Below are 25733 nucleotides of genomic sequence, written 5' to 3'. Positions count from 1 at the left end.
CACTTAAATGATTGTCCTCCGCTCTGCTCGGTGCGGTCAGTACGGGCTGTTAACAGGCAGTTGCAATCAGTTTCCGAAAGGTCAGCCAAGGTCCTCCGGCTCTCGCAGACGGAAGGCATTACGAAACCGCTTTTGTATCTGCAGGCACTTTAGAAAAAGAGGCGAGGAGGGGCGCACCGCAGCGTCGCGGTGCAGCGAGCCCCGAGAGCGAGGGGCGGAGGCCGCAGGGCGGGGGGGGGTGTCTCCCCCCCCGCGGCCTGCACCCGCGTTGGGAAACCAACCGGCGGGTGACCCAGGCCCTCCCGATTTCGATGGGGAAGCAGGAAAGAATGGGGAGTGGGTGGGCAGGCGGCAAGGGAAGGAGGAATGGGAGGAAGCGGGAGAGGCGTCCTGGCTCCCCTCCTCGCCCGGCCTGCGGCCCACACCAGGACCCGGACGAGGGCCGGCGGCCTTGGGTGCGGCAGGACCCCGCTCGGACTCTCAAGTCCTCCTGACGCCGGCAAGTGGGCGAGGGACGGTTGTGGGGGCAGGGGAAAGAGAGACCCTCGCAGAGCAAGCGAGTCCCCACACCGTGTCTGAAGACGCTGCTGCTGCCGCCGCTAGAAGTCGTCCATCAGCAACCAGTCCAACCTGCCAGTGATAATGTGCGATCAACACCAAATCACCCCCGCCAGGCGCGATCCATCATCGCTGCGCGCCGCGGGCCCGCGTGAGGCTGACTTGGGGCTGGGGGCGGGGGGGGGGCTGCGGAGCAGGAAGCGGTCGCCCAGCGCATTGGGATTGCCGGCGCACCTAGCCGCCCCTCTCCGAGGCCTGCAGAACTCTCCAAGTTCCCCCGCCGCAAAGCGCAGACCGAGTTCCTGGCGCAGGTCACTTAAGGAGCCCTTGCATCCTCGGTGCCCTACCACCTGGGTCACACCCTACAAAGCCATCCCGTCCTCGGAACTGCCCTGCCGGTCCCTTCCCCCTCCTCCGAGAAAGCCTGGCTGGCGGGAAATTAATATTTAATATCGTGAAATTGATTAAAGGGCTGGAAGCCGACGATGGGGTGGGGGGAAGGGTAGGGGCGTAATTAAAGATCTGAGAGTCGTGGCCGTTCCTCGTCTGCCCCAGCCTCACGCGGCCTTTGTGAGGCTGAGGCGGGGTCGCATCGGGCTGAGTCTGGCGGTTCCAGGGCCCTGGTGCCCGCAGCCTAGGTTCTGGCAGGTGACGGATGGCAGAGGGCAGGGGTGGCACCGCGAGGTCTGACTGGCCCGGAGATGGCGAGTAACCTCAGCGCACGTGGAGCTGTACCGAGAGCAGTGCCTCCTTTGCCTGCCGGCTCAGTGGGCTCATCTGGGCCGCCGGAGCCCGAGGGTGGGATGCTGCACTTCCTCACTGCTGGTAGGGCGCAGAAGCGCCTTAGATGCCAAGGGAGACCTCTAGGGCGCGACCCCCCTGAGACGCCAAGGTCCCCAGCGCAGCTTCACAGCTTCACACTGGGCTCTGAGGCCACCTCCCCAACCCCTCACGGGGGGTCTTCCAGGCCTCTCACACAGCCGTTCGAAAGAAGAGTCAGGTTCACCCAGTTCTGTAACTGCGGGATCCTGAGACCCAGGCTGCCGGGCGCTGCCGCTGGTTCTTTCTCATCCAGGCCCCACCCCGGGCCGCTCACACTTGGGGCAGCTTAACTCGTTCAGCTGCACTGCAGATGGGGCCTGCCGCTCCAGGCGGCGGTCTCCTGGGAATCGTCACCAAACCTGCTCGGTGGGCTGCCTGTCGTGCCTTTTATGGTTACTGCGCCTCCCAGGAGGGGCATGGGGCTGGACAGGGCTGGAGGTGAGTGCGCCCTGGCCATCGGAGCTGGTGTTACCAGAGGAATTCTGTGGGCACGTGGTCAGCGGTAACCCGTTGGCGCTGGCTGCGGTTTCCAAAGCAAAGGGATGGCTCCCTGGCAGTATTGACTCCCAGCTCCTGGAGGCCTGGCTTCAAAGGGCCGCTTTGAACTTTTTCTTGCATATGATTTATTTTTTGGTAAAGCATTGTGTCTGAATACCAACAAGTGCACAGAGGGGAGACAACACATCAACACAACCAGCGGCGTCCTTGGCCCTCATCAGTTGGGGAGAGCCAGGACAGCCCTCGAGGCTCCAGGTCCACTAGACGGAAGGTTAGGTCCAATCTTGGGTTTATTGCTGCCCATGAACAAAGCACTGGGAGCTGCCCAAACTGGGGCAAGAGAGAGGTAATTAAAAGAGGGGCTGCAGAAGGCTGGAAAGGCTGGTGTAGCTGTTGCTTAGGTGGGTGGAGGAAGTGTTCTCCATAAGAGTAACAAGCCTGTGCAAACCTTATGCAGAACAAGTTTATTTCACCAAAACAAAACAAGTTCAGATTCAGCCTCTCACACTCAGCCGATAAACCACAGGCAAACTTTGGATGGAAGCTTGAACTCATGGGAGGTGCCGGCCTGGAAGTTTACAGAGGACAATGGCCAGCTTTTCCAGGTACATCTCTGTTCCTACCATTGTGATTCTACCTGCATCAGCTGCTCCCTCCCGGGGCGGGGAGAGGCGGCTTCTGACCTCCCAACCTGAGCCGGAGGCGAGATCACTCAGAATGCACCGCATTCATCAATGCCATTTCTGGTAAATTGGACCTCAGGTTTTGGAGTGTCCTAGGAGGAAGGCAGCCTACACTGTGCGCATACCGATGTCAGAGCCAATGTGACCAGCGGCCCACGTCCTATAGCCTTTACTAGGTAATATTACGGATTTCACAACCGGATGTACCAGATTTTCCAAGAGAATTCTGATTTCAAGAGCCCTGGGCCCTGTGTCTTCGCCGGGCATGACCCCCTCCCTGCGGTCACTGGCATTGCGTAACTGTGCACCAAAGGTGTTCCGGGGCTTACTGGCCGAGCTGCCGAGGCGAGAGGAAAAGGCTCGGGGGTGAGGGTGAGGCCCGCACCCAGTGGTACCCGCTGGCCCTTCGTCCACCGTGCGTACTCCGGCTGCCTCCCTCACAGTCCTTATTTCAGCCAAGGCCTGGCCCTACCCCTTCGGAACCCGAGTCTGGGAGAGTTGGTTGATAAAATGTCCCTTTAGGGCCCGTCCAGGTAGAGCGCCTGGCAGGGTGCCTGTCTGGGGAAGTCGCAGGACTGGGTCCTCGGGGGTCCCTGCGGGTCGAGGAGGAGCGGTCCCCCGGGAGACACAGCCACCCGCGCCGGCTCCCGCGGGGGGCGCTGCCTGCCTCCCCCGCCACCCCGGGCGCCCGGGGCCCGCGCGGCTGCTCGTCGGCCGCCATCTTAGCCCGGGCGGCGCGGGCGGCGCTGCCCCCGGCGGTGGGACTGCGGAGCCGCAGGCCGGGCCGAGGCGGGCGCGCGGGCGTTCCCCGGCAGCCGGGGCGGGGGCGGCGGGGGGCGCGCGGGACGCCGCCGCGCCCGCCCCCTCGCGGGCCCCCTCCGCGCCGCAGGGCACGGCTGACCCCTGGCCCCGGGCGGCCGCTCCTGCTTGGAGCGCGGTCTGGAGTCGCCCCTCGCCGCACCGCCAGAGCGGATTTTAATCCCAAGCAACGACCTCTCGTTCCCGGAGTCCTGCAACGGTCAACACCTTGTCACCTCTGCCGCCGAACTTGGGCTGCTGTTCCCGACTGCAGCGTGCGGTGGCAGCTCCCGGGGGTGGGGGCAGCGGGCGTGGGCAGTGGGGCCGGGGAGCGAGGCCTGCAGCGCAGTTCCCGCTGTTCGACAGATTTCGCAGTCGCTTTCGGGGCAAGAGAAGATTGGAAAGTTCCCTCTCTTTAAGGGGATCTTGATTGGAGAAGACTGTCACTCTATTTGTCCACTTTTTTGACATGCGTTTATGGAGAGCTTGCTAAGGGCAAGGCACTGTTAGGTCCTAGGGGAATCCAAAAGTACAAAAGTGAATTTTGTAAAAAGGCACCCCTGGTCCTCAAATGATTTACAGTCTAGGTGGGAAGACAGACTTGTAAATGACTAACTAAACACAAATAAAAGGCGACGTGAAATGAATGTAAACAAAGGGCAGGAATCCTGCAGTAAATGGCCTGGGGAAGGGCCAATTAATTATTTTTAAAATGACCTTTACTTTCTAAAAATGTAGAATCCGTTCTGAGAGGGGAGGAGCGGAAAGGATAGAAATTTACTAACACTGGCTAGTTCCAGGGTTCCAGGGAATAACAGTCATCACTTCTGAAAGGTTGATGTTTAGGAAAAATGGTGAAAGTTTATTTAAACTAAGCAAAATACCAAGAATCAGAAACTTCGGATTCATCTCTCAGCTCTTGACATTAGCTGGGTGGTAGAGATGCAATTTTCTAACAAGACACAATGCCCTCGTTTGAAATTGGTAAAACTCCCACCACACTTCATACAAAGAAAAGTTTTGAAAAATAAAGCTAAATTGGGGATTAGAAACTTCCAGAAAGCTTTCAGACCTAAAGATAATGGGAATTAAAAAGAAAACACACAAAACAAAATAGATCGGCCTATTTATTTGCAGATGGTCTCCAGGATGTGAACGTGCAGAAAACTGTCCCAAGATGATTTGTACAGAGGTTGGGGAGTGTGGGAAAGTTAGTCATAGGTCAAAGAAAATTAAGCAAATTAAAAACTGAGGCAATTATTAACCCCGGGGGGGGGGGGGGAATGTTCAAGAAAGGAAATGTGATCACTGAAGCTCATTTGCCTCAGCAATATACAGTATATATGTGGTCACGAAGTAAACAGTGGATATGAATTTCATAAGAAATTATATAGCTCTACTGTAAGAGTGGGAGAGGGGAAGTACGATGCAGAGAACTAAAATCCTCCTGTCCCATACTAGGAGGTCAACAGATGATAGTTACCACGGAGTATTTAAGAGAAGGCCACACCTACATATTACTTAGAAATATGATGGTAGGGGCCCCTGGGTGGCTCAGGTCATGATCCTGGGGTTCTGGGATTGAGCCCCCTCCCCCCACCATTGGGCTCCCTGCTTAGCTGGGGTTCTGCTTCTACCTCTCCCTCTGCCCCTCCCCCTGCTTGTGCCCACACCGGCCCTCACTCTCAAATAAATAAACAAACTTTAAAAAAAAAAAAAAAAGAAATATGATGGTATCTACCAGAAGAAACAGGCAGAACAAGGGAGGGGTCTGCTTTTTTGTACCAAGACTTTGCATACTATTTGGCCTCATAAACTTTGGGCAAATATTCCTTTGGAAACAACTCCAATTTTTTTTTTAAGATTTTATTTATTTATTCATGAAAGACACAGAGAGAGAGAGAGACAGGCAGAGACACAGGCAGAGGGAGAAGCAGGCTCCATGCAGGGAGCCTGACGTGGGACTCAATCCCGGGTCTCCAGGATCATGCCCTGGGCTGAAGGCGGCGCTAAACCGCTGAGCCACCCCGGCTGCCCAACAACTCCAATTTTTAAAAAATTAAAAACACACATTCTGAGCACCTGTGTGGTGTGGTAGTTGGGTATCCGACATTTGGTTTCAGCTAGAGTCATGATCTTTGGGGTGAGATCAAGCCCCTGGTTGGTCTCTGTGCTCAGCAGGGAGTCTGCTTGAGAATCTCTCTCCCTTTGCCCCTCACCAACTCCACACCCCAACTCATGTGCAGGCTCTCTCTCACTCAAATAAAACTTTAAAATTTAAAGAAACACACACCCATTCTTTTTTTCTTTTTTTAAGATTTTCTTTATTCATTAAGAGAAAGTGTGAGCAGGGGAAGGAGGAGACAGAGAGGGAGAGAGACTCTCCATCAGATTCCTCACTGAGTCCCAGCCCCTGCAGGCTTCAGTCTTAGGACCCTGAGATCATGACCTGAAATCAAGAGTGGGAGGCTTAACCGAATGAGCCACCCGGGCACGACCCCACCCACAATCTTAGAAAAATCTCTGCAAACTCTCAGTCACAAGGATGTAGTCCTTCAAAACCATCCTTCAATATGCCCAATTCAAATTATCGGAAGTGTGGGAAAAATGGGGAGAGAAGTGAATGGATTTGGGGCTTCCAGGCTATACATTCCTGGTTAAAGGGGAAGAGCGAGTCCTCTAAATTTGCCTTTCTCAATACCTTTCCGAGTGTTAATGGCATTCCGAATACCAATACTGTCCAGTACAGAAATGAACAGGAGTACGCTCTACAGGGCTAATTTAGAAGGCTTCTAAAGGCTTTCCCTACCAGCCTATTGCTAACACCAGAAAAATTCCACTCTGGACTTATTTAATTTTGATTAGGAATTGCTTTATCTGGATGATTGTCCACTTTTTTTTTTTTTAAGTAGGCTCTATGCCCAATGTGGGGCTTGAACTCACGACCCCAAGATCAAGAGATGCATGCTCTACCGACTGAAACAGCCAGACACACCCTGATCTTCCACTTTTATTTATTTTATATATTTTTGTTTTTACCTCTGTATTTCTGAAAGTAATCTCTAGGCCCAACATGGGGCTCGGACTCATGACCCCAAGATCAAGAGTGGTCTACTCTACTATGGAGCCAGCCAGGCATCTTCTGCTCTTATTTTTATTTTTTAAAATTTTATTTTATTTTACGATTTTATTTATTTATTCATGAGAGAGAGAGAGAGGCAGAGACCCAGGCAGAGAGAGAAGCAGGCTTTATGCAGGACTCTAGGATGATGTGCTGGGCCAAAGGCAGGCGCTAAACTGCTGAGCCACCCAGGAAATCCCTGGCATCTTCTGCTTTTAAATGTAAGTTATCTTCATCCATTACACATTAGCATGCATTTTCCTTCACAGGTAACTTGTTAAGATGTTAAACTCCGTTGCACTACCTGTTAGGGTCTTACGCTCAAATGCCTACACCCAGTCCGTAAGGGCCTGCAGTTAGCAGCATCCCTTAAAGTCTTCACATTTGAAACCAAAGAAAACATGGTACCCCCATTCCCAATGCCACCTTGCTTGCTAAACAAGATACATAGATAGAGTGACACCCTGTCTTTTTTTTTTTTTTATATATATACTCCAAATAAAGCCTAGAAGGAACCCAGTAATTTAGGAACAGTAGACTTCAGATGAGAGCTGACAAAGCAAAGAGTGAGTAAATGGCCTACTGCTCCAACCTGCTGGGTCAACGCTGGCTTGGTCTGCAGCCTTAGGCAGGCCCACTCTGCTCCCAAGATGCCCTTTTGACCCCTGCTCTGCCCTGTGTCACCATCTCTTTTCTTCTTGATCAGAGAGAGAATCTGTTTCTCCTCTGCCCTGAGAAGAGAACTGCCACTAACCTACTCAGTGATTTTGTAAGAATGGGAGAAAGGTGCCCTGGGCCTGAATTCCAGCCCTCCCTGTCTTGGCTGGAGACCTTTGTGCAATGCACAGAATGCACAAACCAATGTGGTGACCCAGCCTGAGAAGCCAGCTTATTTCAGGGGTCACCCTGACTGTTGCTTGGTTCTGACCTACAAGGTTCCTGCAGTACCTGGGTTTCTTTGGCTTCCGAAAGAGAAGTAGCCAGCCCCACAAACAGAACGAAATCACCTGCAGGGAGGCCCCGAGTAGGCCAGGTACAGCAAGGCAAGTGGAGGTGAGGTCAGGAAAGGGGCAAGTGGGTCAAAGTTCACCCAGGAGTTTTCCACTAACCCTGGGGACTTAGTTTTCATTGAGATCTAAAACATGAGCATCCTGCCCCCAAAGCCTTGCTGAAAATTAAATCTTTGTGAGCAAAAAGGAAAGCAGGCCAGAGGGTGCACATGCCTTTTGGATTTTCAAAAACGGGAAAATGATTAGATTTCAGATTTAGGGAAGGTGTGTCGCGTTAGGGGAGCCAGAGAAAAGAAAAACTGCCAATTCCAAAGCAAAACAAAATCATGTTTTTCCACCACGTTTCCATCTCTGTCTCCTAGTTGAGCCACAATGAAACAGCGGATCAAGTAGCAGATCAAAGGCAGAGGCAAATACAATTATGTTGCCTGTGAAACCCCTAGCATGAAATTAGAAGTCAAACTCTCCATTCAGGGGTTAGAGACAAAGATAATGAGAACCTGGGGCCCTAGAGATGTACGCAGCCCCAACGCTCTCTGTGCTGGATATTTAAAACCACACCTGAGGGTAGGGGGCAAACATTAAGTATTAGAGTAATTTATTATGAGACTAATGTATTATTTTTTCCACACTCACTTTAGGAAATGCATTGACTACATCTCCAGCTTTGTACCAACACGGAGATATCCGTATGTTGGAAAAAACAAAAAGCGATTGGTAGGCAAATAGTACAAGTGCTGTTGTCTGAAGCAATGAAGGGTGGCCACAGATCCCCCAAAGATGGAGGGCGAAGGATGGGGAGCAGCTGAGTCCTGTCCCCTACCGCTTTCCCTTTCAGTGCTGCTTCAGATCCCAACACAAAATTCTCCTCCGTCCTTCCCACGCTTCCCAAGCTCACAGAGCTGTCCTGATACTGTCCATTTTTCATAAAATCCGTATTTGCTTTATGGATCTGCTTCTTCTACCCTGGCCTAATTTTAATTCTGCCTCCCCCAGCCTCTGTATAACTTTTTAAAATATTTATTTATTTATTTTGAGAGAGAGAGAGAGCAGGGGGGAGGGGCAGAGGAAGAGGTAGTGAGAGAAACTCAAGCAGACGCCACCCCTGAGCGTGGAGCCCAAGGCAGGCGCTTGATCTCACAACCCTGAGATCCGACCTGAGCCTAAACCAAGAGTCCAAAGCTCAACCAACTGCGCCACCCAGGCGCTCTTACCCACCTCCCTGTATAATTTATGCGGCCTCTTGAGATTACCAGTTCCTATTACAATGTAGACTATTCTGTTTGGAGCCGCCACTGCTAATTAAGCTTAGCTCTCAAGAGTGCCTGGCATGCCCCCACACACTATGGCCACAAGTTCTCTGACACTCCTGCCGATGAGAGGTAGGGTCTAAGTCCTCTTCCCTCTACTGTGGGTTTGTGACTCCCTGTAACTGGTAAAATACAGTAGGAATGACACCACATGACTTTTGAGGATGGGGCAGACTAGGTGATGCAGCTTTCTTCCCGTCTGGGGGCAGGCCTGGGTTTGGAGCTCTGAGCTGTGGCTGTGGGACTCCAAGGCCTACATTCCCGAAGCCACCACATCATCTGGAAGCCCAGGCCACAAGGACAGCCCCGTGTTTGTGCTGCGGGACAGAACTGAGGTCCCAGGCAGCAGCCAGACATGTGGGTGAAGCCGCCCCCAGACGATTCTAGCTCCCAGCTGTTGTATTTCCACCGAATTCTGGACCCACAGAACCCACAAGCGAATTCAGTTGCCTCTGAGTGAGCTTCCCTGCAGCTGACACATTCTGACCCTTATTTTTGTGATAGTAAGTAGTCATCAGTTTTAAAACATGTTGTTAAATCCGTGGAAGAAGGTGAGCTGGATTAAAAACAGAAGTGTGGAGGATAGGACACTTGATCATGGCCCAAATCCTCCACCTTTGATGACATAACTGATCTCTTGTTCTTTAGGGAATCCCTTTAGGACAGTGTCCTTCTCCTCCTCAAATCTGATCTCACACTTCCCTAATGGACCTGGCTGAAAGAACCCTATCTGTTGTCCCCTCCTGTCCTACAGTGGCTGCACAAGGCAGCCAGATAGCTGGGCAGGAGACCTGGACCAAGCATTTCCACCTGGCTAGCTTTGCTCTCCCATCTATTCGCTTCTCTCTCCACATTCTTCTTGCCTCTCCCCGAAGAAGGCTCTCCCTTCTGGGATGGGGAAGGATGGAAATACAGAAGGAGTGTCAGCATCAGTTTCTTCCCCCACAAACTCCATGTCTTTCGTTCCCTGTCTCCAACTACTCCACCGGTATCACCCTCCAGACACGTGTATTTTCATTCACAATACTCAGAGTCACACTGGCTGGGCCATATGCCCACAGAATCACCCAGCAGTGCCCTTTGGCCTGTCCTACCCTCTGTCCTCCTTCACAGACCCTTATTCATACCCGGCCCTCCTGGGGAAGTGCTGAGCTCAGACGATGAGTCCTGGGGAGGGGCTGCAACAATCTAGCATGCAGAAGACTGAGGAGGGGAATGTGGGGAGCCCGAGTGGTAACCACTCACCCCCAACAAGCAAGGCAGTCAGGGAGCAAGAGGAAAGAGCCCACGAGGTGAAATTGCCAAATTGTGTGTGCGGTGGGGTGGGGTGGGGAGTGAGAGGTGGGTCGCTGCTGAACAGGCCAGAATAAGACAAGCAGCAAAGAGAAGCAGGCAACACCCCCTCCCTGCCCTGCCAAAGGCCAGAGGATGAACTTGTCGAAGATAAAATACAGCCATGAAACAGGAGCAGAGGTCAGGCGGAAGGGACGGTTCCCCGACCACAGAAAGCCAGCACCAACTGGGATTATCTGCCAGTCACTCATCCCAGGAGGCCTGACCGTCAGAGTGCGGCCAGGGCTCAGGCACAAGTCAGCCCTGCAGAGGAGAGAGCCCAAAGGCCTGGGACCTGCCCCTTCCCACCTTCCCCAGAGCCTGAGATGAAGGCTGGTGAGGCTCCCGGAGCTCCTGGTGGGGCTGCCTGTCCCCTCTGGACAGTGAGATCCCACGGCTCCCATTTACAGGGCTACTGGAACACACATTTTAGAACCAATTTTCTCTTCTGACCGAAATCCCAGGCCAGTGAGATCTGTGCCCAGCTAGGGCCTGGCACGAACTTTCCTTCCTATACTCCAAATAACATCAGCCCAAACCTTCTGTCACTCCTTCAACAATATTTATTAAGCTCTTATTATTATCTTCCTGGTGTTTTTATTTGTATTTTTTAAAGATTTTATTTATTCACTTATGAGAGACACAGAGAGAGAGAGAGAGAGAGAGAGAGAGAGAGAGAGAGGCAGAGGGAGAAGCAGGCTCCATGCAGGGAGCCCGACGTGGGACTTGATCCCAGTCTCCAGGAACATGCCCTGGGCTGAAGGCGGCGCTAAACCAGTGAGCCACCAGGGCTACCCATCTTTCTGGTGTTTTACATGCAATCACTTCATCTAATCTTTCCCCAATCTTGTGATGTAGGCATTCTCATACCCATTTCACAGATAAGGAAACTGAAGTTCAGATAAGTTATACAACTACTGCAGGGGAGGGGGGTGCACAGAGGCTCCCATCTTAAGCCCAGATATGTCTTGTTCCTGAGATGTCCACCACACCTGTGATCTCCCAAATATTTTTTTTTTTAAATAAATTCTCTGTTCAACAACGTGGGGTAGACCTCACTACCTTGAAATCAAGAGTCACATGACATGCTTTACGGACTGAGCCAGCCAGGCACTCCAATCTCCCAAACATTTTGAGCATGTATTTTGTGCCAGGCCCTGAGGTGGGCTTGAGAAGATAAACGAGACAGTCTCTGTCCTTGGAGGGTTTGTAGTCTAGTGGGGGAGACAGAAACCCCACAATACAGTGGCACAAGAGGGCCAAATGGGAGGTGGTCCGAGTACCATGGAGCCCTTCTGACTATTCTGAGCATCACTGCCTGTCCAGTCCACCTCTACTTTCTTAGCTCCTTTGGTTCCTTCTCATAGGCCATTCTTCTTTTCTACCTTAGGCATTGGCTGCTGGCTTCCCTCCCATGTCTGTCTTCTGTCCACAGGGTCTGCACCCACACACCTGGCAGGGATCCTGGTACCCTACTTGCCTTGGAGGGGCCACAGTGGTTGAGTAGTTGCCTTTGGCTTTTGGGGTCTCAGAGAAGGAGCTAGCCCCTGACCACAGCCCTAGGCTTCCTCAGCTGGAAAATGGGCACAGGGGTCCAGACACGGAGCAGGCTGGTAGGCCCTAGTAAGGCTTTTATTGAAGCCTGTTAAAGGGCTTTGGGCTTCCTCTGATGAAAGGCGCTTAAGTGCATCTGGTTTTGATTACAGGGGAGGAGAAAGCCAGGCAGTCTCTCGGGGGTTGGACCAGTCATCTGGCTCTGCCTTCCTCCGGGCAGAGCTGGCTGCTGGTGAGGCCAGGAGGCCAGGTGTGGGGGGGTGGCAGGCAGGAAGCAGAGCCAGTACAAAAGCCCCCAACTCTCCAAGGCTCCTCACGGGAGCCCCTGGCTCTGCCAGGCATGAGTCCCCAAAACAGCACGGCGGCTCAGAGGTGCCAGGATCCCTTGAGAAAGTCAAGTTCAGAGTGGCTGCTGCCCACTCCTGACCACGTAGCTCTTTACTGATCACCTGCACTTCATCTCCAAAATACCCTCCCAAGAGCCCCTGACTGTCCAACAACCTTCCGGGACTGCTCCTCTCCCTCTGATGAAGTTAAAATAGACTTCTGCCTCAAGGGTTTGCGCAAGCGACGAAAACTAAGGAAATGAAGACTTTCCAAAGTTGAAAACCCCTCAACGTTTTCTTTCTCCTTTTCGACTCGCAGATGATCATTTCCCATCAAACAGACATCGTTAAGGATTCCGCGTCCCTGTAACTGACAACATGCTGAATTAAAGGAAGAGTTTGATATTAAAATAACGCGGCCGTCCCAGGACGTCATCAGGCAGTCCCGGGCTGCTCACTGCCCAGCACCTGTCCCTGCGCGGGACTCCACGTGGGTACAAAAACTCTTGGGGGACCGGATGGGTTAAACGCAGTCCGCGGTTCTAGAAACGAAAATGCATTTTCTTATTCCCGCCCTGATTTAATCCTGCTGCGTGTTATTATTGTCAAGTCTCTTCGCACCACCGTTTCTAAAAAGAAAACCCGTGGGTCTGCGCGGCCCTTCGCCGCCTGCTCGGCTTTTATTGTGCACGCAGCCTGGTCTGTCTGCGTGGATTCAGCACGTCGTGACCGCTTCGCAGGCGCGCACGGACACCCTCGGATTGGCATTTCGAGAAGAGCTGGGTGCATTGTCTCAGTGGCGAGACGCACACACGCGCGCGCACACACAGAGATAATAAAGGGCTGCAGACCTCTGGCCAACCCTCCTCGCAACCCGTAATTAGAGATGACCTTTGCGAAAGGCAATTAAAATATGGTAATGATCGATGCGCTCCCCCCCCCCCCTTTCCAAAAAGGGAAATACACAGGTGTTGGCTTCGGGAGGCTCCACCTGGCACGGCCAGGAGGCCTCCGCCAGCTCATGAATGAACTCTTTCTCTGGGGGAAGCTTCGATTCCCCGCTACCTACGCGAGCGCTGGCTCTCCTCCTCCCCTTCCCCTCCCCCACCAGTGCTCAGGCTGCCAGGAGCTTGCTGGCGGCGGCGGGGCTTTGTCATCGGAACGCACACACAGACACGCACACGCGCGCACCCGGCCACCACGGGACCGCGGCGGCCGCTGCGCTGTGTCCTTCCTCCCAGCGCTCCCCTCCCCGCCCACCCCCCCTTTTTAAGAGCTCCACCGAACACTTTCTTCCCTCCTTTATGAAAGCGGTCCTTTAAATGGAGGAGCTAGGGAAGCATTTTAGGGGGTCCTCTCGCGGGGCGCGGGACGGCAGGGCTCAGGACGCGCGCGGAGAGGACGCATGGGCAGCTGGGCTTTGTTCTGTCCCTTGTCCTGGTCCGGAGGGCAGAAAAGTCTCCGCCGCGCTGGGGCCCACCGGCGAATTGGCGGCGCCTAACACCAGCAACCCCCCCACCTCCACCAGACTGGAACGCGAAATCCCCTCCGGAGTTCACTTCGGACTTGGGCCGGGTGGGGCGCATCGCCTCGGGGAGGGTCTCTGGTCCACAAGTGGCTCTCCTCATACAAGCAAATGTGCGGTGTCATTATGGTGGCTCCTGTTGCTCGGGCCCCGGGGTGCTCCGGCGGCGCGCGCACCCCATCCCTACACGGCAGGGAGGGCGGGCCCTGGGGCTAGGGCTTCCCCGGGGGCTGCGTGGAGGAGACGCCGCGTCCGGCCCTCCCGCACCTCCTGGCTGTCTTCTGAGACCGCGAGCACGGAGCCAGGGCGGCCTCTCGCCTTTCATTACCGGGCCTACGAAAGCAGCAGCCCAGGCAAATATGTAGCTATTAAAATTAATCGCCCTGCGTTGTCAGCTGAACATAATGCAAATTATTTATGGGCTGTCTGCGCAATATTTATCATCGTGCAGGCTCCAGGCGCTTCGTGCCTCCCGGCCTCCCCCGCCCGCCCGGCCCGCGCAGGTTGAAGCTGCGCACGGGCTGCAGCAACCTGGGGGCTCTGGGCACCAGAGTGGGGTTCCTAAGGTGAGGCCGCGCAGCCGGCTGCCCTCCAGGCCAAGAGCCTCATTTTAGGTTCTGACATTCATTCCACGTTGGTCGGAGGCCTACTACGTGCACAATTAGAAGGTGGGCGAAATGAGGGGTGGGGTGACCAATTTGGAGAAATCGGGGTGGGACAAGCTCAGGCCGAGGGGCGATGCAGGCGGGGGTTCCTCGGCTGCCGAAGTGAATTTTCCGTGGCTCAAGTCTGTCCTCCAACCCGGGAAACGTGTTTGTGGCAGCTGGATTCAGAGAAACCCAGAGCATCAGAGGTGCCCAACAGATCGGAGTGCTTAGGATCCTGTTGACGGGAACAGGAATTCGGTGTCCTTCGAGCCTCAAAACTTGTTTGCAGATCGCAGATAACAGATTAACTGCTAATTGGCAGAATCGGCCAACCATTTAGTTTATCACTGCTGGGGGCCCCTTGGTATTCGCTGCACTTTTTATATGTAAAAACAGCCTTGGTACCTCCTAAACGGCTTTTGTGTGGCTTTTGTTTCTCTTTCAAATACGGTGTTTTAAAAAACAGCAGCAACACGCCACCCCACCCCCTCTGCAACCAAGCCTTCTCGTTAAAAAAAAAAAAAAAACCCAACCCAGGAGGAGAAATAATCTATAGGACAATCCCCCCCCTACTGGTCGGCGCTGGCGTTAGGGCTTTTAAAGCAGATCGAGTAGCCCTGGGCTGCAGAGGTAAACAGGCTTTCTGCACCGCTGCTAAATGAATCACGAGGGGGAGGAATGGGACTCCCGGGCGGAGGAGGCCTCGGGATTCAGGCTGGGTGCCAGGGAGGGGAGGGTGCAGCAGAAGGGGCAGTGGGGTGGAGGCGAGTTGACCCTGTCCAGAGGCCTCAGGGCCAGGGAGGGGAGAGGAAGGTCGATGGGCGGTCCAGCCAGAGCATACCCCCCGCCCCCGCGCCCCGCCTACAATCTGCTAGGCTGGGTGAATGCACGCCCAGGGCCTCTCTCCCCAGCGTGCCTGGGTGCCACCTGGGGCTGGTCACGCTGTGTGAGTCCATCTGTGGGTACAGAGGTCACGGGGCGCCCCCTCCCACACAGTTTGGGCAGCTCTGGGCCTTCAGGATGCGGAGGCAGGCCTAGGTCTTTCTTCTGATGTTCATTTTAAGCATATTATTACCAGTCGTCACTGTCCTCGCCCTGAACTCCAATGTCACCTCGTACTTAGATGACCCAGGCAGAGTCAGGGCCTACTTCCGGGGTCCTGCGGGGTGGAGTGGCTGTCTATGGCATCTGCTCTTCAGACTAACTGAAGGAGCCTGAAAGCTACTTTGAATTTTTATCTATTCTTCATCCCGGTTTCTCCTCCTCACAATGTGGTTTGAGCCAATTCGAGGGTCTTTTTTCTTTCTATTTAACCCTCCGCCCCCGTTTTTGACCGAGATTTTTCTTGCAACATCCCAAAGCTTCTCCCATCACTTCAGAAACTTACTTTGAAGCGATGAAAAAGAAAAAGAGGTTCACAATATTAAGTTGCTTTTGGATTCCCTTTTTCTTGTGCATTCCCGCACGGATTTGAGGAAGGGCTGCTTTTTTACTCTGTTTTGTTTTCTAATTATCAAATCACTGTGTTTTCTAGAGGAGGAGAGGCTGGGCGTTGATCCCGGTTAAGTGGAGGGGTCGTGCCCTTTTAACAAAGTGCTTTTGACACTGTGGGCCCCAGAATCCCACCTGAGCTGGGCAGGGTCACCGCCCTTGTTCCCATTTGGCAGCCGAGGAGCCTGAGCCCCCTCCGCCCCCCAAGTTTTAGGGATCTGATCTTCCTCACTGAACTAGGGCCAGAAGCCAGATGACCCCGGCCTGCTCCTGCTCGCACCCACCCTCCTCCAGTTCGGTGTCTTGTAGCAAATGCCGCATCCATTTCTGAGCTCCATCTACCGGGCCACCCTCCGGCAGAGGCAGCCCCCCACTGCCTCCATCTGGGGCAGCTCCTCTCCAGCCTACAAACCACCCGGATCGGCTCTTACAGCCTCCTGTTTACTCACTTGCCTCCACCAAGTTAATTCCGACTGCAGACCCGGGAGGACAATTTTAAAGTGTTTCTGCAGACAGACCCTCTGGCCCCGCCGGAAGTGTTTTATGGACCTGTGAGCCGAGTTAATCCCAGGAGGGGCGGCAGGATTAGTCCCTGGTGTGGGTGGGGGATTCTTGTGTTAAGGTTTAATCCCCTTGGGAGGAGAAGAGATGGGGAGGGGGGGAATGGGGTGGCTTTGGAAACGGGTGCCCCCCCCATTAGACTCTTCGATTTTTGGGCGGGGCCGATGGAAACTGAGGCATGTGGCCCCGGACCTCAATATTTGGCTCGGCAGCCCGAGGGCACCTCGCGTCGAGCACCCTGGGAGCGCAGCAGGGACGTGGAGTGCAAGTGGAGAGAGCGCAGTTGTGTTTTTCTCCAGGTTTTATTCTCCCAGCCCTGTGGAAAGGAGGAGAGCCGCAACCCGGGGAGGGAGCCGGAAAGAAACACTTAATCACCGGCGTCTCGCTGCTCGTCACGCGAAGATGGCAGCGGCTCCCCTGGGTTTCAAGGTTCCGGGAAAGGCGTGTGTTCTGCCTCGAGGCGCGCGGGCTGCTGCGCTCCCTCCCTCCGCTCGGCGGCCAGCCCGGGCCCTCGGAGCCGCTCTCAACCGCCGCAGGGGCGGCTAGGCCGGCCGGCCTGCCCTTCTGCGGCCCCGGCGGTGGCCAGGGCAGCCGGGCCGAGTCGTCGCGTGCAGAAAGTAAAGGCTGGAGGAGGTGGAGATCTGATCGCCCAGCGCGGCTCTGACCACGAACCCTCCAGCCCCACCCAACACACACCCTCACGCCGGCCCAGGCACGCAGGGGCAGGGGCGTCAAGCTGCGGCCAATACAAGACCTGCAGGGTTGACTCCTATTAGCGGTGGCCGGAGGCCAAGCCGGCCTTGGCGGGAAAGGGGATTTATCCCCAACCCCATCCACGCGCTCACCCCATTGTGTGTGTGTCCTCCCCCCGCCCCCGCCATTAGGAAACACGGCGCACAGGTCCCCGCCAGCCGCCGCCAGGAGGGGGTGGGGTGGAGGGGAGATTCACAGGCCTGGCTGCGGGCCCCGGGGTGCGGCGTGCTCACGGATGCCCGGGAAGAGGAAGGCACCTCGGCCCCTCCACCCTGACTCCACAGCCGGCGCAGCACACAACCGCCGAGGGCTTCCGAAGCGCCGTAGCGGGAGGGAGGAAGGGAAGGCGGAGGCCCGGGCGGCCGGCTGTGCGCTTGGAACCCGTGCTTGCGCGTGCGCGCGCGTGAGTGTGTGCCTGCGCGCGCTCTCGCCCGGAAAGGGTGTCCCGTGTTTACGAGAGGCAAGGTGGGTGTGAGCAACCCACAACCAGCCATCCCCGCGGGGACTAACTGGCTGGCCTCTTCAGCCTCCCGCCATGGGGCTCCAGGCCCGGGACTGGCGGTTCAAGAGGAGGGGAGCCAGGAACTGCGGGCTGCGCTAAGACATCCATCCAGTTCTGCGGGAGGAGCCCAGGGATCGAGCCGCCCCCACAAGCGTCCGTTTAGCCCCGCCTCCCGAGACCACTGACACTTTGTGATAAGGAGTTCCTCCGCAATCGGCTGTTCCCAGCCCCCAGTCACCTCCGGTAGTCGTGACCACCGGATGCTATGCGGCAAGATCGGGCATGGGGCCTTTGCACTGCCTTCTCTGACCCCTTCTCCAACGCGGAGCCACAATAACGTGCTTCTGTATGAAGACCCGAAACTTTCTTTTGCTAAATAAGGGCCAGATGTTGGGCCTTCACCGCTCTTTCCTTAACTTTTTCCTTTAGAAGGTAGGGGTTCAGGCAGTCGACCCCGACGACCCCGAAACATCCCCCAAAGGGCTCGCCTTCACTACCCAACACTGGAGAGCACCAGAGCTCTGCCTCCCTCCCTCGGGGCAATCCCTGCCCTATCCTAAACTGTGTTGCTTTGGCCCAGCTGCTGAACAGTTCTGAGCTTCAATGATCTCATTTGTAAAAGGAGGCCAACAACAGTGTCTAATTCACAGGGTTGTCTTGAGGATAATGAGTTAACATGTAAAACACCTAGAGCACTGCCTCTCAAACAGTGCTATGATGTGTTTGTTGTTATAATTCGGTACTCTCTTTTTGAAAACGGCCAGGTTAAAGTTCCCAAAGGTCCATATGGAGGCAGGGATTTGGGCAGGGAGGAGAGGGCACTGGTAGCCAAACAGAAAGGGCCAGAAGGCAAGATGGGCTCAAACTGTCTGAGCTACACTTTCCCTTAAAGGCCTGAGTGTGTGGTGGTGATGTAGGGAGGAACGTGCGCTTTAATGGTGCTCATTTAGACTGGATTAATGGGAAGCTTCTGCCAGGGCTCAGGCACCATTACCCACCATCCTCTCCCTGAGGCCTTGGGTAAACAGCACCAGTGGAAAGAGGACCTCCAGTAGACTCTCCCAGGCCACCTTTCTTTTTTTTTTCTTTCTTTCCTCTTTTTTTTTTTTTTGATGGCTCAAAGCCACCTCCTATAAATCAGTTCTTGGAGGCGCTGGGCAAAAGCCACATCCTCTGGGGATGCACTTTAGCCAGAGTTTAACACCGGTCCAGGCCTGGAATGTGGCAGGCCTAGTTGCTGGGCCTCATTTTAGGGACACATAAATGCACTACTATTTATGTCCATAGAATTGGTCAGATATCTAATTACAAGAAGCTTCCCATTTCCTTTGAAATGGGGTCTCCTGTGTGATGGTTTGGAGCTGGGGCAAAGAAGGGTCCGAAGAGGCCTCAGTGCCCCTGGCTCCCAGGCTGGGCCTCTCTGGGTCACTCATAATTCATTAGGTGGGACAGCCTTTTCCTTTTCAGAGACAACGCAAATGGCCTTTGCCTTACGTGGCTGCAGGCGTTTGCCTAATCACTGAAATGTGCTGGCGGTGCGCTCTCCCTCTTGGTTGATCCTTATCGGAACTGTGCGTGCCAGGCTGCCAGCCCCGGGGGAAGACAAAGACGGGGCTGCCTCCAGGTCTTTCCCCCGAAGCCTCAGGGTCACCTACAGGGCTTCCCCTCTACAGCCTCCGGCCCCCAAGCCGCTGCCCGAAACACAGCCGCAGCCCTATGTCAGAATTCCAGTTCTCGAGCGCCACCCGGAGAGCTCACATTTCCCCTCTTTCGAGGCCGCGTGGTGCGCCAGCGAGAGATTAAAGGTGGTGGCAGCACAAGTCTGGCTGCGGGGGGTGGGGGACGACGCGAGAGGGGGCGGGCGGTTTCCCCCGCATCCAGCTGCACGTTCGCAGGAAAAGAAAAAGCTGAGAAAAAACTTGGGCTTTAAAAGCCCAAACCCAGGGCAGTCTACTAGTAAGTACAAACAATCCCAGACAGGAGTTTGCAAGGAGTAAGCAACCTCCAAATAGAAACTACAACTAAAATAAATCCCTTTTTAGAGTTATATTAAAAGTCCTCCACGGTGCAGTGCAAAAAGGGGAGCGCGCCTTGTTAGGACACACACGGCCGTGCCAAGATACATCGTGCTCAGCCCAGCACCTCCTGCGCATACGTTTAATACTAGGCAAAAAAACGAGGTTCTCATCCGCATCTAGTAATTAACCAGTTCTCCTAGTATTTATAACTGACTCAACGTGTACTCGATTTAAAAAAAAATGATCCTGCTCGAAAGATACATGGACGACCTGTATTGAGATAGGCTAAGTTCCCGTCGCTGTCTGACCACATTTGTCTAGTCTCTCTAAGAATCCACGTTTTCTAGCCCGGGAAGGGGCAGGCGGCCCTCGTGGCTTCCCCTTCGGCGGTTTCCTGGCGAGGCGCCCACCCTCCCCAAGCACCGGGAACGGAGGCGGCCGCATTAATACTCGCGGGCAGCCTGCTCTGACCTATACTGTCATTTTTTCCATCGGTCAGGATCGGGCTAGGGTGGGGGGGGGCGGTGGGTTCTCCTCCGAGGGGCTCTGCACGGATCATTGGGTTTTCCCCGGCGAACTTAACACGGAGGCAAAAGGGGCAGATGGAAACCAGGCCTCCGCTGGCCCGGCGCGCGTAAGCGCCGCACTCTGCAGCTCGACGCAAAGCCAGGGCTGGATTTTCGCGGCCCGGGCCCGGCGGCCTCCCCGCGCCGGCGCGAACCTCTCTCCCTCCGGCTGAGCAAACGTGCTCGCCTAATTCCGCCCTGGAGACAGCAGCTGTGCGGCGAGAGCAGGGGAGGGGTGGGGGGGGGACTGCAACTTTTCCAACAGAAAGTGTATGCGCACAGGAGAGGTGAAGGCCCACCCCGATTCTGTGCACGTACCGACACAGCATCTAATCAGTGTCACTGCCAGGAATACGCTTCCGCGGCGGGCGACACCCCCGCCCCCGCCAACCTGCAGGAGGGAGGGGGGGATGCAAATGGCGTCTCACGTCGTCCCAGACTCTGCACAGCTCCCGCTGCCCCACGACCCCGAGCAGACGTCGCAGCGGGCCAAGCGCCGCCACCCTGGGGACACTGACACGCTGGCGGCCAGCGTCCCTCTCCTGCGTCCCGGTTTCGGGAAAAGGAACTAGCACCTCTCCCCGTTTCGAGGCCATTCCCCTGCCCCACGTCCGGAAAAGTCTCCCTTCCCCGGCTGGGGGGAGGGCCAGTGAGGGGACGCGGGAAACTTTGCGAGACAACTGTTCCGCGCCTTCCTCGCGTGGCGCGGGAGAGGAACGTGGGTGGGTTTCCCGTCCGAGGCCTGACCACGCAGCCCCACTCTTCCAGGCCTCGGACCTGGACCTCGTGGGCAACGGCGGCGGCGGTGGGATACATTTCAGGCCACGGGGCTGGGAGGGAGGACACCAGAGTCCGGCGTCTTCAAGGGCTCTGGCGGGTGGCCAAGTTTGTGTCCTTTCCCTCCCACGCTGGAGTAGCGCGCGCCGCTTGGGGAAGCGTGAGACTCCTCACCCCTGGCCACGAGGCCACTCCTGTCTTCAAGGTGGGCCGATGGTTTCTCTACAGCACCCTCCCCCGCTCTGCGGCCGCCTCACGGCTCGCAAGCCCCCGGGGAGTCCCCAGAGACGGCCGCGCCTTCACTCGCCGGCTCTTCCGGGGGAGGGGGAGGCGTGTGTGTCGTGTGCACCACGGCTCGGGCTCGCACCCTCCGCGGAGCCACCTCCGCAGCCCTCCCGGGCCATAGCCTCAGCCGATCCCCGCCCGGAGTCGCCCGGCGGGATGCAGCCTCCTCCACGCGGAATGGGGCGCCCCAAGGACGCAGGCAGGGATGGCGGTTCCGGTCGTTCCGGGGTTTGCGTGCAAGAAGAAAACAAGGCCGGCGACTACGAGATCGGCGCCTCCATTCTCGGGGTTCGGACGCCCGCGCGGTCTCCGCGTCGGTCCCGCTATCACCACTCCGGCCTCGGGGGCCCGCTTCCGCACCGCCCCCCCCCCCCCGCAGCAATTCCTCGTCCCGCCCGCGCCGCACCACGCGGAGCGCCGAGCACCCGGGCTCCCGCACCAGCAGCCCCCGCTCCTCCCCGTAACTCCCGCGCCCGCCTCGCCCGGGGCTCGGGGCTCGGGGCTCGGGGCGCCGTTCGCTCTCAGCGCCCGGAGCACGCCGGTTCTACCCTCGGCTGCGAAACCGCCACCCCCGCCCGGACGGGCCCTTGTCCCAGCCTGGCTCCCCCGCCAGCTGCGCCGCCACCGCCGCACGTGACCCGCCCCCGTCGTGGCTTCCGCTGAGCTGCCTGTTCCGGAGCACAAACAATTTCTGCTCTTACGCGGGGTCTCTCGGGCCCTGGCGTCCTCCCCTCCCTGCCCCCCCTTCCGGGTACGAGAACTCAAAACAACTCGCTGACCTTCGGGCCGACCAGCTCCTGCTTCCACCGACTCCGGCATTCCGTTCGAACCCAGCCGCCGCGGCTTCTAAGATTTCACTCGGCGCTGGGCTGGGGGGAGGGGGGTGATTTCTCCAGGAGGGGGTGTCTCAGATCGAAAGAGCCACTACACGCTCCTTCCTCTCCTCCGAAGTGAGTTTTTAGACTATCCGGAGGCCCCGGGGAAATGCTTGCAGCAGCGCGAAAAGAAACCACCCCACTGCCACCACACACAGACAAACACACATACACACGCACATGCCGCCTTGACTAGTGTCTGACCCGATTTCCAGGGTCACGGCCCAGCGGCAGAGGGCCTGGTCAACCTCAGACATACTACCCAGCGGTGGGCCCGTGGCACCGATCAGAGCTGGAGTGGGATGGAGAGAGTGCGTCAAGTAATGAATAGTAGCTCCCACTTCCGCTTTGTGCTAGTATTTCAGAACCCCCAACTTCGCAGATCAAGAAACTGAGGCATAGAGAAAGATCAGTTATATAACTAGCTCAGGATCACCCAGCTAGTTAAATGACTTGGTGAGAATTTGAACCAGGTCACGCAGAGTCCAGGGTGGTTAAACATTATGCTGTAGTGCTCTCACCTTGGAATCAAAAAGACCCATCTGCAAAAGCTAGTATTCACTTGCGGGCTCTATGTTTTTGCAGGGCGCATTGTGGTTGGCACCTAGTGGTCACTCAAATGCTGGTGGAATCAATGAGTGGGTGAATGATTGATAGAATCGGTGCAAGTGATTTTCCAGAAAGTAGCCTTGACTATTGTTTCTCCCGAGATGATTGTCCTGCCTTAATAAAATCTCTGGTTTTTGAGTGTTAGCAGGTAACAGGAAACTTATTAAAAAATATGTTAACCTCCCACCCCTCCCTCCCAGCCAATCAGCCTGGCAGCATTTGAACTTGCTGGGGCACATACCCAAAGCAGCTTTTACTTGGTGTCAGCCATTTCTCTCCCACCGTGTTCTTTCTCTGGAGGCTTCTGCTCAGGGTCAGGCAGCCTGGAACCGCATTTGAGGTGATTCAGAACATATAGCAAGAAGGAAGGAGTGTATACCCACCAAACATGGCTCATTGGCCTCCCTTCCACAGGCGGGTTGGTTGGGGAAGCATGGTTTGCAGCTCAGTGGTTCTTTTTTGAATTCATGGACCACGTCAGGACCACCACCATCACACAGTCACCACCCTCACCAGCTGTGAGGCCACATCTGTCTGAAGGCAGACAGCTCTGAGATGCTCATCAGTGGGACCAACAGCTGCCATTTGGAGACCTGCCACTTGGCCCTCTGTGCTGTCCCCCTCCTTCTGGTGGCCCCTAACAGAGGATGCGACCAAAAAAATTTGTTTCGTCTATTTAGATAATCCCATAGAATGTACTTTTATACTGTGTTGTTATTCTTCCCTCCTAATTTTCTAAACCTGACCAGTTGTCCCTTCTATGCTACTGATTGGGCAATGCGTAAACGAGGACCAGTTTCACTTCCAGTTACCTGAAAGCAAACTTTCTCCTTTCCAGTTTGATCCTTCCAACATCTGTTGCATGCCTCTGCGGTCTAAGTCACTATATTAGGCAGAACATGGAGGAAGAAAATGCCTAGTCTCTGTTTCTGATTATTGATATAGTCTGTTCTTCCCCCTTCTCTTGTCCCTCCCTCCCTCCCTCCCTCCCTCCCTCCCTCCCTCCCTTTCTGACAGTTGTCTATTTTGGCTCATACTCCTAGGATTATTAACCAAGAAATGAAAACATTTATTTTCTAAGTGACGACCCGGTCTTGACTATAAGGCTGGGGTTTTGGGGGCCTCTTTTACAATCTTGTCTGGAGTGACCAGCAAGACCCTGTGACCTCAGCTCGTGGCCAGCCCAGGTTGGAAGCACCAGATGATTTCCAAAGAGGCCACCAGCCTCAATCTCACGTGGGCCCAATTGTAGCTGAGGACAGCCTTGCCGAAACTCACTTACCCCTTGAGCAGGGGGACGGGTGACAAGTGATGCTGAACGGGAGGTTCAGGATGCTAATTTGATTTATTATCTGTGTACAGCCTGGGGAGGAGAAAAGGCTCATAAAAGTGTTCTAGGCTGGTCATTCTGAATGTGAGCATTTATTTCTCTGCAAAGCTGCCGAATGTCCCTGCAGGAAGTCTCCGGCGCAGCAACCCCTGACTGCACAGACAAAAGTCTCCCCTTTACACAGGGCTGCCCTCATTGTTTCCAACAGCTTTGTGCTTTCCCTGGGGGAAGAGGAGAGTCACAGAGCGAGTTTTCTTCCTCTTTTCTCACGCTGCAGAGGAAGTGATGTTGTGGAAACAGTCGCATTAACTTGGCCTACAAACCGCGTCGGAGCCAGTGTTGGGAATAGCATGATGCAGGGTGGCATTCCTAGGGCTTGTCTCCCCCGGGCCCCCAAGCAACCTGGCCTGGGTCTGAGTGTAGGGATGGTGGGCACTCACAAGTGGCACACTGCAAGAGAAGTAATACTTGAGAATCATTTCCTCTTGGTGCATGGATGCTTCTGACCCCTTGAGCCCGCTTCCTTCTGGAGCGCTTTTCATTTATTCTCTCTGTTCATTTATTGGGCAATATTTCAGGATCTCCCACGTTGTGCTGGACACTGTGCTAGGTCTGGGCGTGCAAAGGTAAGAAGACCCAGCGGCCCTGCCTTCACAGAGTTTACATTCTACTGTCTTGGTGCACAAAATGTGCAGGATGTGGGGTCCCCGCCATCAAATCCTGTGGGTCCTCCATCTGTGACATCTATCCTATACTCTTACTCCTCTGCCTTAATTCAGAGCCTTGAGGACTCTTCGTGACACAATTGGACCCACCATCCCCAGACTTGCCTCCTCCATCTGATCATGCCACTCACTGCTTTAAAAATCTTTCAAGCAGCAAGAAGGGGAGGGACAAGAGGCAAAAGGGACACCCCCCTCCATTTGAATCAGCCTCCTTTAAAAAGATTTCTCAGAAGTGTCACCCAGTGATTTCCACTTCTGTCTTATTGGCCACCTCTTGCTGCAAGGGAGGTTGAGAAGTGTCGCCTTTTGGCTTGGGTTCATGGCCACCTCCTATTACTAGGGCAGAGGAGGGATGGCCATTGGGATAGGCAACTGGCCACCTCTGCTCATCTACTCACAGAGTGTATGGCAGATGGCAGGAAAGCACTTTGTAGGTGGTAGGAGAGGGTGCGGGAGGGACCTTTGGGGCTCTGTTCCTGGCTTGCTTTGTGGTTCTCTGGGAAGTGGCCCTTTATTTCTTCCCCAGGGTCGGGACACCAGCAGGCTTCACTGTGGCTGTAGGTCCAGGTGGAGCCTGCCGCTGGCTGAGCCGGTTCTTTTCTTTTTCCTGGGAACCGCCGATTGGGAGAGAAAGTTGATCAGTCGGGCCGGGGCTGTGGCTCCACTGTGTGTGACCATCGCAATCACGTAGCCCCCTGGCTCAGAAGGGCCCCACGCTCAGTTGCCATCTTGTTATGCTGAAGAATATCATTTCTAATTCATGTTTGGTAGGTGAAGCCTGATGGGACAATGGAGCATGAGCCAGGGGCGGGGAGCCTCGGCTCTTGTATGGTCTCACCTCCTGGGGTACCTCCCCCGAGGGGGGTTCTCTGATGCCTGCTCCCCAACTCCCAATGCTGCCCAGCCCTCCTCATACCATCCTGGTTGGGACTCGGGGGCTAACACTGGGGAGGTCATGGCGTCTTGGGGTAGGGAGGCTGGGAGGGCCACAGCACGTTTGGCTGGCAACTTGGCAGGGGCTTCCCGCCCACCGCGGATACAGGCACCGAGTGTGTCC

The 25733-nt window shown here is 55.3% G+C and overlaps 1 protein-coding gene across 1 annotated transcript in view; it reads right to left on the bottom strand.

The window, feature by feature from the left end:
• Positions 1-22043, bottom strand: part of BCOR (BCL6 corepressor) — a 115060-nt gene extending 93017 nt beyond the window's left edge. The window contains exon 1 of the mRNA XM_077889580.1: positions 21917-22043. The gene's annotated coding sequence lies outside the window, so the exon portion shown is untranslated. The remainder of the gene's footprint in view (positions 1-21916) is intronic.
• Between the last annotated feature and the right edge of the window lie 3690 nt (positions 22044-25733).

The sequence above is a fragment of the Canis aureus genome, chromosome X, assembly GCF_053574225.1.
Source record: "Canis aureus isolate CA01 chromosome X, VMU_Caureus_v.1.0, whole genome shotgun sequence".
NCBI lineage: Eukaryota > Metazoa > Chordata > Mammalia > Carnivora > Canidae > Canis > Canis aureus.
This window is presented reverse-complemented; position numbering and strand designations above follow the sequence as displayed.